Below are 13261 nucleotides of genomic sequence, written 5' to 3' on the forward strand. Positions count from 1 at the left end.
CTTAATTCGGAGCCAACTGCGCCGATCGAGGATGGGCGGTTGGACGCCACCTCGGGGGCTGCGACCCCAATGGCGATTGAGCCAAACACCAGCCCCGTACTCTGTGAGACTCGTGACTCCAAGGAGCCGGACTCCTCTCCGGACTCCGAACCCTCCGCGCCCCTGCCGATCGAATCCGATTGGGCGACGATCATGGAGTTCACTGCCGCGGACATCTTTCAGCACTCGCCTTTCGGCGATATCCTGAAGTCACTGAAGTCTCTCTCTTTATCAGGAGAGCCCTGTCCGGACTACAATCAACAAGGTTGGGGTACGGACGATGAAGAAATTCAAAGCCCACCCACCACCCACTTTGTAGCCACTATCGACGACTTAACCGGCATGCTCGACTTGGACTCTGAAGACATCGGCGGTATGGACGCCGATGAAGGAGATGATGAAGAACCAGCACCTACTAGGCCCTAGAAAGCCACCTCGTCATATGACATATACATGGTGGACACCCCAAAAGAGGGAGATGGCGATGGAATAGCGGAGGATGACCCCTCCAAGAAACAGCCTAAGCGCCGGTGTCAGTGGCGCCGCTCAAAATCCCGCCCAAACAAACACGGTGACTCCAGCACGGGAGATAATAATACTCCGGAAAGCGCCGAAGAAAACCCCCTCCAGCAAGATTTAGCACAGGAGGATGGAGAAACCAGCCCTCATGAGAGAGCGGCAGACAGAGAGGTCGAGGACTATAATTATATGCCTCCCTCCGAAGACGAGGCAAGCCTCGACGACGACGAATTCGTCGTGCCAGAGGATCCCGTCGAGCAAAAGCATTTTCAACGCAGGCTTATGGCCACGGCAAGAAGCCTCAAGAAAAAACAGCAACAGCTTAGAGCTGATCAAGATTTGCTAGTCGACAGATGGACTGAAGTCCTTGCGGCCGAAGAGCATAAACTCAAACGCCCCTCCAAGAGCTACCCAAAGCGCAGGTTGCTACCCCGATTAGAGGAGGAAGCACTTGATGCGGCCGACCGGCCACCTCGTGGTCGCGACAAAGAGGCCTCTCGGCCCTCCACTGAAGCCGCACCCCGTACCAAGGCACGGGAATATGCGCTGGACTTACGAGACATGTTGGAGGACAAGGCAAGGCAAACAAGATCGATCTACGGATCGCGTGGGCGCCCCACGGCTCGAGACGGTAACCGTCACGCTAGCCACAAGTTCGGCGGGGCCGAACACAGTAGACAAGGCTCATTGGAGCTACGTCATGATATAGCCCAGTACAGAGGCGCCGCACACCCACTCTGCTTCACAGACAAAATAATGGATCATCAAATCCCCGAGGGTTTCAAACCCATAAACATCGAATCATATGATGGCACAACAGACCCTGCGGTATGGATCGAGGATTATCTCCTTCATATCCACATGGCCCGCGGCGATGATTTCCACGCCATCAAATACCTCCCACTCAAGCTTAAAGGACCAGCTCGGCATTGGCTTAACAGCTTGCCAACAGGATCAATCAGTTGTTGGGAGGACCTGGAAGCCGCATTCCTCGACAATTTCCAGGGCACTTATGTGCGACCACCAGACGCCGATGACCTAAGTCACGTAATTCAGCAGCCAGAGGAATCGGCCAGGCAATTCTGGACACGGTTCCTAACAAAGTAAAATCAAATAGTCGACTGTCCGGACGCTGAGGCCCTAGCAGCCTTCAAGCACAATATCCGTGATGAGTGGCTGGCCCAGCACCTTGGACAGGAAAATCCGAAATCTATGGCAGCACTCACGACACTCATGACCCGCTTTTGCGCGGGAGAAGACAGCTGGCTTGCTTGTAGCAACAATATGACCAAGAACCCTGGTAATTCGGACACCAGGGACAGTAGTGGCAGGTCGCGTCGCAACAAGCAGAAGCGCCGCATTAACGGCGACAATGCTGAGGATACGACAGTTAATGCCGGATTCAGAGGCTCCAAATCCGGTCAGCGGAAAAAGCCATTCAAAAGGAATCCTAGGGGCCTGTCCAGTTTGGACCGAATACTCGACCGCTCGTGCCAGATACATGGCACCCCCGAAAAGCCGGCCAATCACACCAACAGGGATTGTTGGGTGTTCAAGCAAGCAGGCAAGTTAAATGCTGAAAATGAAGACAAGGGGCTGCATAGCGATGACGACGAGGAGCCCCGGCCGCCGAACAACAGTGGACAGAAGGGTTTTCCCCCACAAGTGTGGACGGTGAACATGATATACGCAACCCACGTCCCCAAAAGGGAGCGGAAGCGCGCGTTAAGGGACGTATACGCGGTAGAGCCAGTCGCCCCAAAGTTCAACCCATGGTCCTCCTGCCCGATCACCTTTGATCGAAGGGACCATCCCACTAGCATCCGTCATGGCGGATTCGCCGCATTGGTCCTAGACCCAATCATTAACGGATTTCATCTGACTAGAGTCCTTATGGACGGCGGCAGCAGCCTGAACCTGCTTTACCAGGATACAGTGCGGAAAATGGGCATAGATCCGTTGAGGATTAAGCCCACCAAAACGACCTTTAAAGGTGTAATACCAGGTGTAGAGGCCAACTGTACAGGCTCGGTCACACTTGAAGTGGTCTTCGGATCTCCGGATAATTTCCGAAGCGTGGAGTTAATCTTCGACATAGTCCCGCTTCACAGTGGTTATCACGCACTGCTCGGACGAACCGCATTTGCTAAGTTCAATGCGGTACCGCACTACGCATACCTTAAGCTCAAGATGCCAGGCCCTCGAGGAGTAATTACAGTCAATGGAAACACCGAACGCTCCCTCCGAACGGAGGAGCACACGGCGGCCCTTGCAGCGGAAGTACAAAGCAGCCTCTCCAGGCAGTTCTCCAGTCCGGCCACTAAACGACCGGACACCGTCAAGCGCGCCCGGTGTAACCTACAACAAGACCGCCTGGCACGATCCGAGAAGGCGTAGCAATCCGGCCCCAACTCCAACCCTCGCAAAAAGGTGACGCCGGTACTTCGCGTCCATAACTACGCCCTAGAGATACCATGGGTATAGGGGGAGGGGCACCATCATGGCACGCCCAAAAATACGGCTCAAACCGTACCAGGGGCTGCCGATTTTTTTTATTCTTCTCTTACTTTTAGGACTCCATCCTTCGGAAGGCCTGTTCGGCAGTTCAATTGCCGCACAAATGATGCAAGAACCAGGGAAGCAGACAAGCCACGCCGCAGTACGGAACTCCCAGGTGGTCTCTATCACGAGCAGTATACCTGTTCCGCATATTATTCCGCAGCTTGCCCCTAGAACGGACATGTTAACTAGTCCAACCTTCCACTTATCGCATTATTTGTATTGTTCTGCTTTGATCGCAGCCCTTTTAAATAAACAATGCATAACTTTCGTCTATTTTTCCATTACCTTTTTTCTTTATATATGTTCCTTAACGACATGTTGCACCCGTACATGTTGGTACGGCCAAAATACACCAGGGGCTTTAGTACCCCTCAATATGGTGTGAGAAGTCCGAACACTTCAACAAGTGCGGCACCCCGAACTTATAGCATTATATGCATCGGCTCCGAATCATGTCTTGGGTCAATAGTTGGGTTTGCCCGGCTCCTATGTTTTGGTGCCTTACGTTCCGCTATATCGGCTAAGGTAGCACTAGGAGAACCACTGCGATTGTGCCCCAGTTGAGCTGGGTCGAGCACCTCAGTGGAGAAAGCTAAAACTGACTGTCATGATGAAGCGAGAGTTGGTCGTTGTTCGAGAGGTTTTTCGAGTCCCTAAAGACTTATGCCGCTTAGGGCGAGGAGCCGGCTCTGTCCGGCCAAGGCATGGATAGCGCCCCGAACTCGGTCTTCCGAATACCAGGGGCTTCGCCGAAATTTAAAATTATAGAATTCTATGGCTAAGTGAGAGTGTTCACGCATTATAGTCTGATTGCCTTGTTCGTTGGGCTGAGCGCCTCCCTCGAAGGACCCAAACATGGGAAAAAGAGCGCTCATGTTTATCCCCTAACACCCCAGCACTAGCGGCATGGGGGCAGAAGCCGACGACTCGCCATCTCTCAGAATTGATAAACAGCCGCACAGAAGGTAATATTTTAAATTCCGACAGCATTGCTTAGCGCATATAAACAAGTTTTCAGCGCACAGGACAAATCGAGCAAGTTTCACTAAAAATTACATCCCTAGAACATTCGTCCGCCACAAGGCGGGCACCCTTCAGAACATCCTTATAGTAATTCTCGGGCTTGCGATGCTCTTTCCCTGGCGGTGGCCCGTCCTTCACCAGCTTCTCAGCATCCAGCTTGCCCCAGTGCACCTTAGCACGGGCAAGGGCCCTACGGGCACCTTCAATGTAGACGGAGCGCTTGATGACTTCGAGCCTTGGACAGGCCTCCACCAACCGCCGCACCAGCCCGAAATAGCTCCCAGGCAGAGCCCCTCCAGGCCACAGCCGAACAATGAGGCCCTTCATGGCCTGTTCGGCCGCCTTGTGGAGCTCGACTAGTTGCTTCAGCTGGTCGCTTAGGGGCACGGGGTTTCCGGCCTCAGTATACTGAGACCAGAACACCTTCTCTGTCGAGCTGCCCTCCTCGGCTCGGTAGAATGCGGCGGCATCGGATACACTCCGGGGAAGATCTGCGAACGCTCCTGGAGAGTTCCGGATTCGGGTAAGTAACAACTAACTCACGTTTATGTGTTTGCTTTGCATAAAGAATGCCTTACCCGCTGCTATATTCTTCCCCTCATCCAACTCCTGGAGGGTCTTCTGGGATTCGGCCTTGGCAGACTTGGCATTTTCAATAGCCACCGCGAGCTCGGACGCTCGCGTCTTTGAGTCAAGCTCCAAACTCTCATGTTTTTCCATGAGAGCCTGGAGCTCTTGCCGCACCTTGCCAACCTCGGTCTCATACTTCTCCCGCTCGGTGCGCTCCGAGGCCGCCCTCTTCTCGGCCTCGACCAGCGCCTGCTTAAGGGTCGCCACTTCAGACGTGGCCCCTAAAATAGCCACGATAATCCTGTCATTCTTTGCAATTGCACATTTTTATATATATTTAAAAACATGGTATTTCTTACCTTCATTGTCCTCGAGCTGCTTCTTGGCATGCCCGAGCTCTTGCTCGGACCGCTCGAGGTTCTGCTTTAGCGTGTCCACTTCCGCAGTCAGTGCGGCGGACGCAAGCAGGGAAGCCTGCATATGCATATTGACTCATTTTTGTTAGACTCCTGCGAATTCTATTTGATCCTCTATTCGGGTTTTCTTCCCGAACGCCAAACAGAGCATCAGGGGCTACTGTCTATGCGGTACTATTATTTACACATTCTTTACTTACCTCAAAGCCTGTCAAAAGGCTAATACAAGCTTCAATCTGTCCGCTCTTGGCGGACTGAACCTTCTGGACCACCGCACTCATAATAGCGTGGTGCTCCTCGTCGATGGAGGCGCCTTGGAGCGCCTCCAGCATATTGTCCGGCGCCTCCGGTTGGACGGGGCCGCCGGCACGGTGGACTTGCTCCTCTTGGAAGGAGGTCCCCCGCCGAACTCTGGAACCTTTGAAGGTCCCGGAGCGGTGTCTGGCCTAGAGCCGGACTTGGAGCCCTGAGGGGTTTCATCCCCTTTACTCCTGGAGTCCGGGAGGTCGCCTTGCGACGCCTCCAGGACCACCTGCTCCCAGCTTGGAACCTGTTGGGACAACACTTCGGTGTCGTCCGTAGGGCGGGGGGAGGAAGCCGTCGGAAGCGAGTTCACATCCGACGAATCAGTGAGCCGCTCGATGACGCGTCGAGCCGGTCTTTGGGTGGGCTGCATAAACATATTTGACGTAAGGGAAAGCTCTGCAATAAATGAATACTATGAATTACTCTGGTATCCGGATACTTACGATTTTGCCAGGGGCTTGGCCCTGGGCTGCCACTCCTCTCCGCCGTCGGCGTCGGTGGAGTAGTCCGGAGGAAGGGTTTTCCCCTTCTTGGACCCTCCGGCCTCCCCAGAGAGGGCGTCCTTCCTTTTCTTCTCTCCTCCCGCTGGAGGGGGAGAGCTCTCCTCTTCTTCCTCCTCGTCTTCACGGGAGGAATGCGCCTTGGAACCATCGGATGATGGATCCGACACCTCCTGGCACCGGACACTCTTTCGAGTCCCCGCGGCCTTTTTCGCGACCTTCTTCTCCGACACCACATAGGGTGCCAAAACCAGCAGCTTCGCCAACCGAGCGTCCACTGGGCCTTCGGGCAAAGGAGCGGACAGTTGATCTGTCCAGACGTCACCTGCCAATCCTGTCAAAGGTAAGGGAGCTTAGATCCTGCATGGAGTCAAACTATGAAAAACTGATACCCTGTAACAGGAAAAAAACAGCTTACCGCGAGAGCGTGACGCTGCGCACTGAATCCGCGATCCTCGGTAGTGGATCCGGGAGCCTTGGCGCCTTTGAAAAGCACCTTCTAGGCATCTTCGTACGTCGTGTCGAAGAGCCTGCTCAGAGTTTGGTGCCGCACCGGGTCAAACTCCCACAGGTTGAAAGCCCATTGTTGACACGGGAGGATCAGGCGGATGAGCATAACCTGGACTACGTTGACAAGTTTGAGCTTCTTGTCCGCCAGGGTTTGGATGCATGTTTGGAGTCCGGTCAGCTCTCCTTTTTTACCCCAAGATAGGCCCATCTCCTTCCAGGAGGTGAGCCGCATAGGGGGTCCGGATCAGAACTTGGGGGTGTGACCCATTCGGCGTCGCACGGCTCAGTGATGTAAAACCACCCCGATTGCCACCCCTTCAGGGTCTCCACAAAGGAGCCCTCGAGCCATAGGACGTTGGCCATCTTGCCCACCATGGCGCCTCCGCACTCCGCCTGGTTGCCGCGCACCACCTTCGGCTTGACGTTGAAAGTCTTGAGCCATAGGCCGAAATGGGGGCGAATGCGGAGGAAGGCCTCGCACACGACGATAAACGCTGAGATGTTGAGGACGAAGTTCGGGGCCAGATCGTGGAAATCCAGGCCGTAGTAGAACATGAGCCCCCGGACAAATGGGTCAAGAGGGAAGCCCAGTCCGCGGAGGAAATGGGGGAGGAACACCACCCTCTCATGGGGCCTAGGGGTGGGGATGAGCTGCCCCTTTTCGGGGAGCCGGTGCGCGATGTCGTTAGACAGGTATCCGGCCTTCCTCAGCTTTTTGATGTGTCCCCCCGTGACGGAGGAGACCATCCACTTGCCTCCCGCTCCGGACATGGCCGGAGGAGGTTGAGGTGGGGAGTGCGGACTTGGGCGCTGGAGCTCGAGTGCGCAAGAATGGATAGGTGAAGGAGGAAGGAGGCGTAGGTGAAAAGGTGGATCCTTATCCCCTTATATAGGACGCAACTACATGTCCCCACCAGCCTGGTAAAACTCACTTATCTCCAAGCGCCGTAATCAATGGCGCGGTTGGGTTACCCACGCCTGTATTGATGAGAATCCCGGGATAAGGGGACATGATCTCTGCTTTAACAAGACGTGCCAAGGAAACCGCCTCGCATGACGCGCTGAGATGGGATAATGAAATGACTCAGATGAAGGCTTGGCCGTGGTGTGACACGCTACGGAATATGTCAGCAGATTAGATTGGTGTAAATATTATTCTCTCTATGGCAATATGTGGAAACTTATTTTGCAGAGCCGGACACTATCTTCGTGTTCAAAATCTTCTATGAAGTACTTGGAGGAGGAACCCGCCTTGCAATGCCGAAGACAATCTGCGCGCCGGACTCGTCGTCATTGAAGCCTGGTTCAGGGGCTATTAAGGGAGTCCTAGATTAGGGGGTGTCCGGATAGCCGGACTATACCTTCGGCCGGACTCCTGGACTATGAAGATACAAGATTGAAGACTCCGTCCCGTGTCCGGAAGGGACTTTCCTTGGCGTGGAAGGCAAGCTTGGCGATACGGATATGAAAATCTCCTACCATTGTAACCGACTTTGTGTAACCCTAATCCTCTTCGGTGTCTATATAAACCGGAGGGTTTTAGTCCGTAGGACAACATACACATCAACGATCATACCATAGGCTAGCTTCTAGGGTTTAGCCTCTTCGATCTCGTGGTAGATCTACTCTTGTACTACCCATATCATCAATATTAATCAAGCAGGATGTAGGGTTTTACCTCCATCGAGAGGACCCGAACCTGGGTAAAACTTCATGTCCCTTGCCTCATGTTACCATCCGGCCTAGACGCACAGTTCGAGACCCCCTACCCGAGATCCGCCGGTTTTGACACCGACACTGGGCATCCCGGTGACCAGACATTTTCTCGTGAATGAGGAGCGGACTCCACTCCTCTTGAGAATAACCCGCCTAACATGGAAGATACGGACAGCCCTAGTTGATACATGAGCTATTCGAGCATACAAAACAAAATGTTTATTTGAAGGTTTAGAGTTTGGCACATACAAATTTACTTGGAATGGCAGGTAGATACCGTATATAGGTAGGTATGGTGGACTCATATGGAATAACTTTGGGGTTTATGGGATTGGATGCACAAGCAGTATTCCCGCTTAGTACAGATGAAGGCTAGAAAAAGACTGGGAAGCGACCAGCTAGAGAGCGACAACAGTCATGAACATGCATTAAAATTAATCAACACTGAATGCAAGCATGAGTAGGATATAATGCACCATGAACATAAATATCGTAGAGACTATGTTGATTTTGTTTCAACTACATGCGTGAACATGTGCCAAGTCAAGCCACTCGAATCATTCAAAAGAGGATACCACCCTATCATACCACATCACAACCATTTTAATAGCATGTTGGCACGCAAGGTAAACCATTATAAGCTCCTAGCTAATTAAGCATGGCACAAGAAACTACGATCTCTAATTGTCATTGCAAACATGTTTATTCATAGTAGGCTGAATCAGGAACGATGAACTAATCATATTTACAAAAACAAGAGAGGTTGAGTTCATACCAGCTTCTCCCATCTTAATCAGTCTATCATATATCGTCATAATTGCCTTTCACTTGCACGACCGAATGATGTGAATAATAATAACAATGCAAGTGCATTGGACTAAGCTGGAATCTGCGAGCATTCAATAAATAGGAGAAGACAAGGCAATATGGACTCTTTTGGCAGATCAACAATAATGCATATAAGAGCCACTTTAACAATTTAATTATGGTCTTCTCCTATCGAGCCCCAAAGAAAAGAAAAGAAATAAAACTATTTACACGGGAAAGCTCCCAACAAGCAAAAGAAGAACCGGAAATCTTTTTGGGTTTTCTTTTTAATTACTACTACAAGCATGGAAATTAAAACTAGCTAAAAGCTACAACTAATTTTTTTGGTTTTTCTTAAGGTTTATCAAATACATAAAAAGAAAGCATAAAAGAGAAATAAACTAGCATGGATATTACAATGAAAAAGTATGAGCACTGACAACTAGCAATGAGTGTGTGAACATGAATGTAATGTTGGTGGGAAATAAGTACTCCCCCAAGCTTAGGCTTTTGGCCTAAGTTGGTCTAATGCCACGGATGGTCTGGCAGATATCCAAAGTTGTAGTTGGGGTCGTGCTGAGATGCAGCAGTCATTGCATCATGGGCTGCAGCTTGGAGGTGAGCTATCTCATCCCTCCTCTTATACTCTTCCGCCTCCTCTCTGGTTATAAAATATCTCCCCTTTGCCTGAAAATCAAATAAAGTAGAAGCAGGGAGAGCGACATGATAGGTGCGTCGTCTGTCAAAGATTAGTCAGTACTGCAGGAACTAATCGTTCCTCTCAACAAACTGATGATGAACCATAGCCTCATAATCCAAATAAGCAGGAGGAAACTCAATATCATCCTCATGTATGGTTATGCCAAGAAAATTAGCTATGCGGGTTGCATAAATTCCACCAAAGAAATCTCCATTAAATCTATTAAGATGCAACCTACGTGCAACAATGGCTCCCAAATTATAAGATTTATCTCCTAACACAGCACTCCTAAGAATACTGAGGTCAGGGACACACATGTGACATGCTTCATATTTACCATTAATACATCTACCTATGAAGAGAGCAAAATAATGTATAGCAAGAAAATGAATGCTCCCTATGGTAGCTTGTGCCATATCTCTAGATTCCCCCGTAGTTATACTAGCAAGAAAATCTCTAAATTCAGATTTACGAGGTTCACTAGCACTACCCCATTGTGGAAGTTTGCAAGTAGTGGTAAAGTCCTCTAAGTCCATAGTATAAGAATTTTCATAAAGATCAAACATGACAGTTTGAGAATTACGTGAAGATCAAACCTCCTCACAAAGGAACTAGTGAGATAGTGGTACTGACGGCATTTTTCTGCCTCGAAGCTCACAAGATCAATGTTACGCAAATATGCATTAAATTCTTCCTTAATTCCTACTCAATCCATGAAGTCCTCTGAAGGCCATTCACAAGACCGCACTGGAGCGTCCCTTGGTGGCTCATCATCAGCATCACGCATTGCAAGCCTGGGTCCTTGTTTCCTTGAAGAACCACCTTGGTACATTTTCCTAAACATATTTCTTCCTCTGAAAAATTTCTGAAATTTTTAGTAACTTCAAATAAAAGTAAACCAAACTCAACAAAATTGATAGCAACTACTCCTACAAGTGCCTAGAGCCTGTATCATGCATTAGAACTACTTGGAACCATATAAATTTGACATGCAAGATCAAGAACATGGTCACCTAGGCAGCACAAATTTGCAATGAATAGAGCACTAGAACAAAAACTAATTGGACCAATGGAGGAGTCACATACCAAGGAACAATCCCCCAAAGCAGTTTTATGAGAGGTGCTTTGAGCAAGGAGATCGAAAATCGCAGCAAAATGAGCTAGAACTTGTGCTTGAGCTGGATAATGGTGTTTGTGGGAGGAAGAAGGAGTGTGTGGGTGCAGGAATAAGTGGAGGAGGGCCACCGTGGGCCCACGAGGCAGGGGCACGCCCAGGGGGTAGGGCGCGCCCTCCACCCTCGTGGCCAGGTGGATGCCCCCCCCTGCTGTGTTCTCAGTGCCAAATATTCTCAAATATTCCAAAAAAATCATATTTAAATTTCAGGGCATTTGAAGAACTTTTATTTTCAGGGTATTTTTATATTGCACGGATAATTCAGATAACAGACAGAAATACTATTTTTATTTTATTTAATATAAATAACAGAAAGTAAAAGGAGGGCACAGAAGGTTATGCTTTCTAACTTCATCAATCTCATGATCATCAAAAGGAATCCATTAACAAGGTTGATCAAGTCTTGTTAACAAACTCATTCCGAATAACATCGAGCCGGAGAAATTTCGAATAACACTATCTTACCTCAACGGGGATATGCACATCCCCAATAATTAGAATATCATATTTCTTCTTGACAGTAGGAAGAGGAAATTCAAAATCTCCAGAAATAATCGATGGAACTTTTCCAATAGAATTAATACTATGAACTTGAGGTTGTTTCCTCGGAAAGTGTATCGTATGCTCATTACCATTAACATGAAAAGTGACATTGCCTTTGGTGCAATCAATAACAGCTCCTGCAGTGTTCAAAAAGGGTCTTCCAAGAATAATAGACATACTACCGTCCTCGGGAATATCAAGAATAACAAAGTCCGTTAAAATAGTAACGTTTGCAACCACAACAGGCACATCCTCACAAATACCGACAGGTATAGCAGTTAATTTATCAACCATTTGCAAAGATATTTTAGTCGGTGTCAACTTATTCAAATCAAGTCTACGATATAAAGAGAGAGGCATAACACTAACACCGGCTCCAAGATCACCTAAAGCAGTTTTAACATAATTTCTTTTAATGGAGCATGGTATAGTGGGTACTCCTGGATCTCCTAACTTCTTAGGTATTCCACCCTTAAAAGTGTAATTAGCAAGCATGGTGGAAATTTCAGCTTCCGATATATTTCTTTTATTAGTAACAATTTCTTTCATGTACTTAGCATAAGGATTCATTTTGAGCATATCAGTTAATCGCATGCGCAAAAAGATAGGTCTAATAATTTTAGCAAAGCGCTCAAAATCCTCTCATCCTTGGATGGTTTGGGAGGAAAAGGCATGGGTTTTTGAACCCATGGTTCTCTTTGTTTACCATGTTTCCTAGAAACAAAGTCTCTCTTATCGTAACGTTGGTTCTTTGATTGTGGATTATCAAGATCAACAGCAGGTTCAATTTCTATATCATTATCATTGCTAGGTTGAGCATCATCATGAACATTATCATTAACATTATCACTAGTTTCAGGTTCATTACTAGATTGTGTTTCAGCATCAGAAATAGAAATATCATTTGGATTCTCAGGTGTTTCAGCAATAGGTTCACTAGAAGCATGCAAAGTCCTATCATTTTTCTTTTTCTTCCTTTTAGAAGGACTAGGTGCATCTATATTATTTCTCTGAGAATCTTGCTCAATTCTCTTGGGGTGGCTTTCAGGATACAAAGGTTCCTGAGTCATTTTACCAGTTCTAGTAGCCACTCTAACAGCATAGTCCTTATTCTTACTATTCAATTCATTGAGAAAATCATTTTGAGCTTTAAGTACTTGTTCTACTTGAGTGGTAACCATATAAGCATGTTTACTAATAAGTTTAAGTTCACCTTTGACATTAGCCATATAATCACCCAAGTGTTCAAGCATATCAGCACTGCGTTTTAATTCTCTACCAAAATAAGCATTGAAGTCTTCTTGCTTAACCATAAATTTATCAAACTCATCTAAGCATGGGCTAGCAAACTTGGTGAATGGGATTTCAGCTTTATCATATCTATAGAGAGAATTTACCTTTACTACCTGTGTCGGGTTATAAAGACCATGTGTTTCTTCAATAGGAGATGGATTAAGACCATGTATTTCTTCAATAGGCGGTAAATTAAGACCATGTATTTCTTCAATAGGAGGTAAATTATTAACATCTTCAGCTTTAATACCCTTTTCTTTCATGGATTTCTTTGCCTCTTGCATATCTTCAGGACTGATAAATAGAACACCTCTTTTCTTTGGAGTTGGTTTAGGAATAGGCTCAGGAGCTGGCTCAGGAACTGTCCAATTATTTTCATTTGTCAACATATGATTCAATAAAATTTTAGCTTCATCCGGTGTTCTTTCCCTGAAAACAGAACCAGCACAACTATCCAGGTAATCTCTGGAAGCATCGGTTAGTCCATTATAAAAGATATCAAGTGTTTCATTTTTCTTAAGAGGATGATCAGGCAAAGCATTAAGTAATTGGAGAAGCCTCCCCTAAGCTTGTGGGAGACTCT

Source organism: Triticum urartu, chromosome 3 (genome assembly GCF_003073215.2).
Source record: "Triticum urartu cultivar G1812 chromosome 3, Tu2.1, whole genome shotgun sequence".
Taxonomy (NCBI): Eukaryota; Viridiplantae; Streptophyta; class Magnoliopsida; order Poales; family Poaceae; genus Triticum; species Triticum urartu.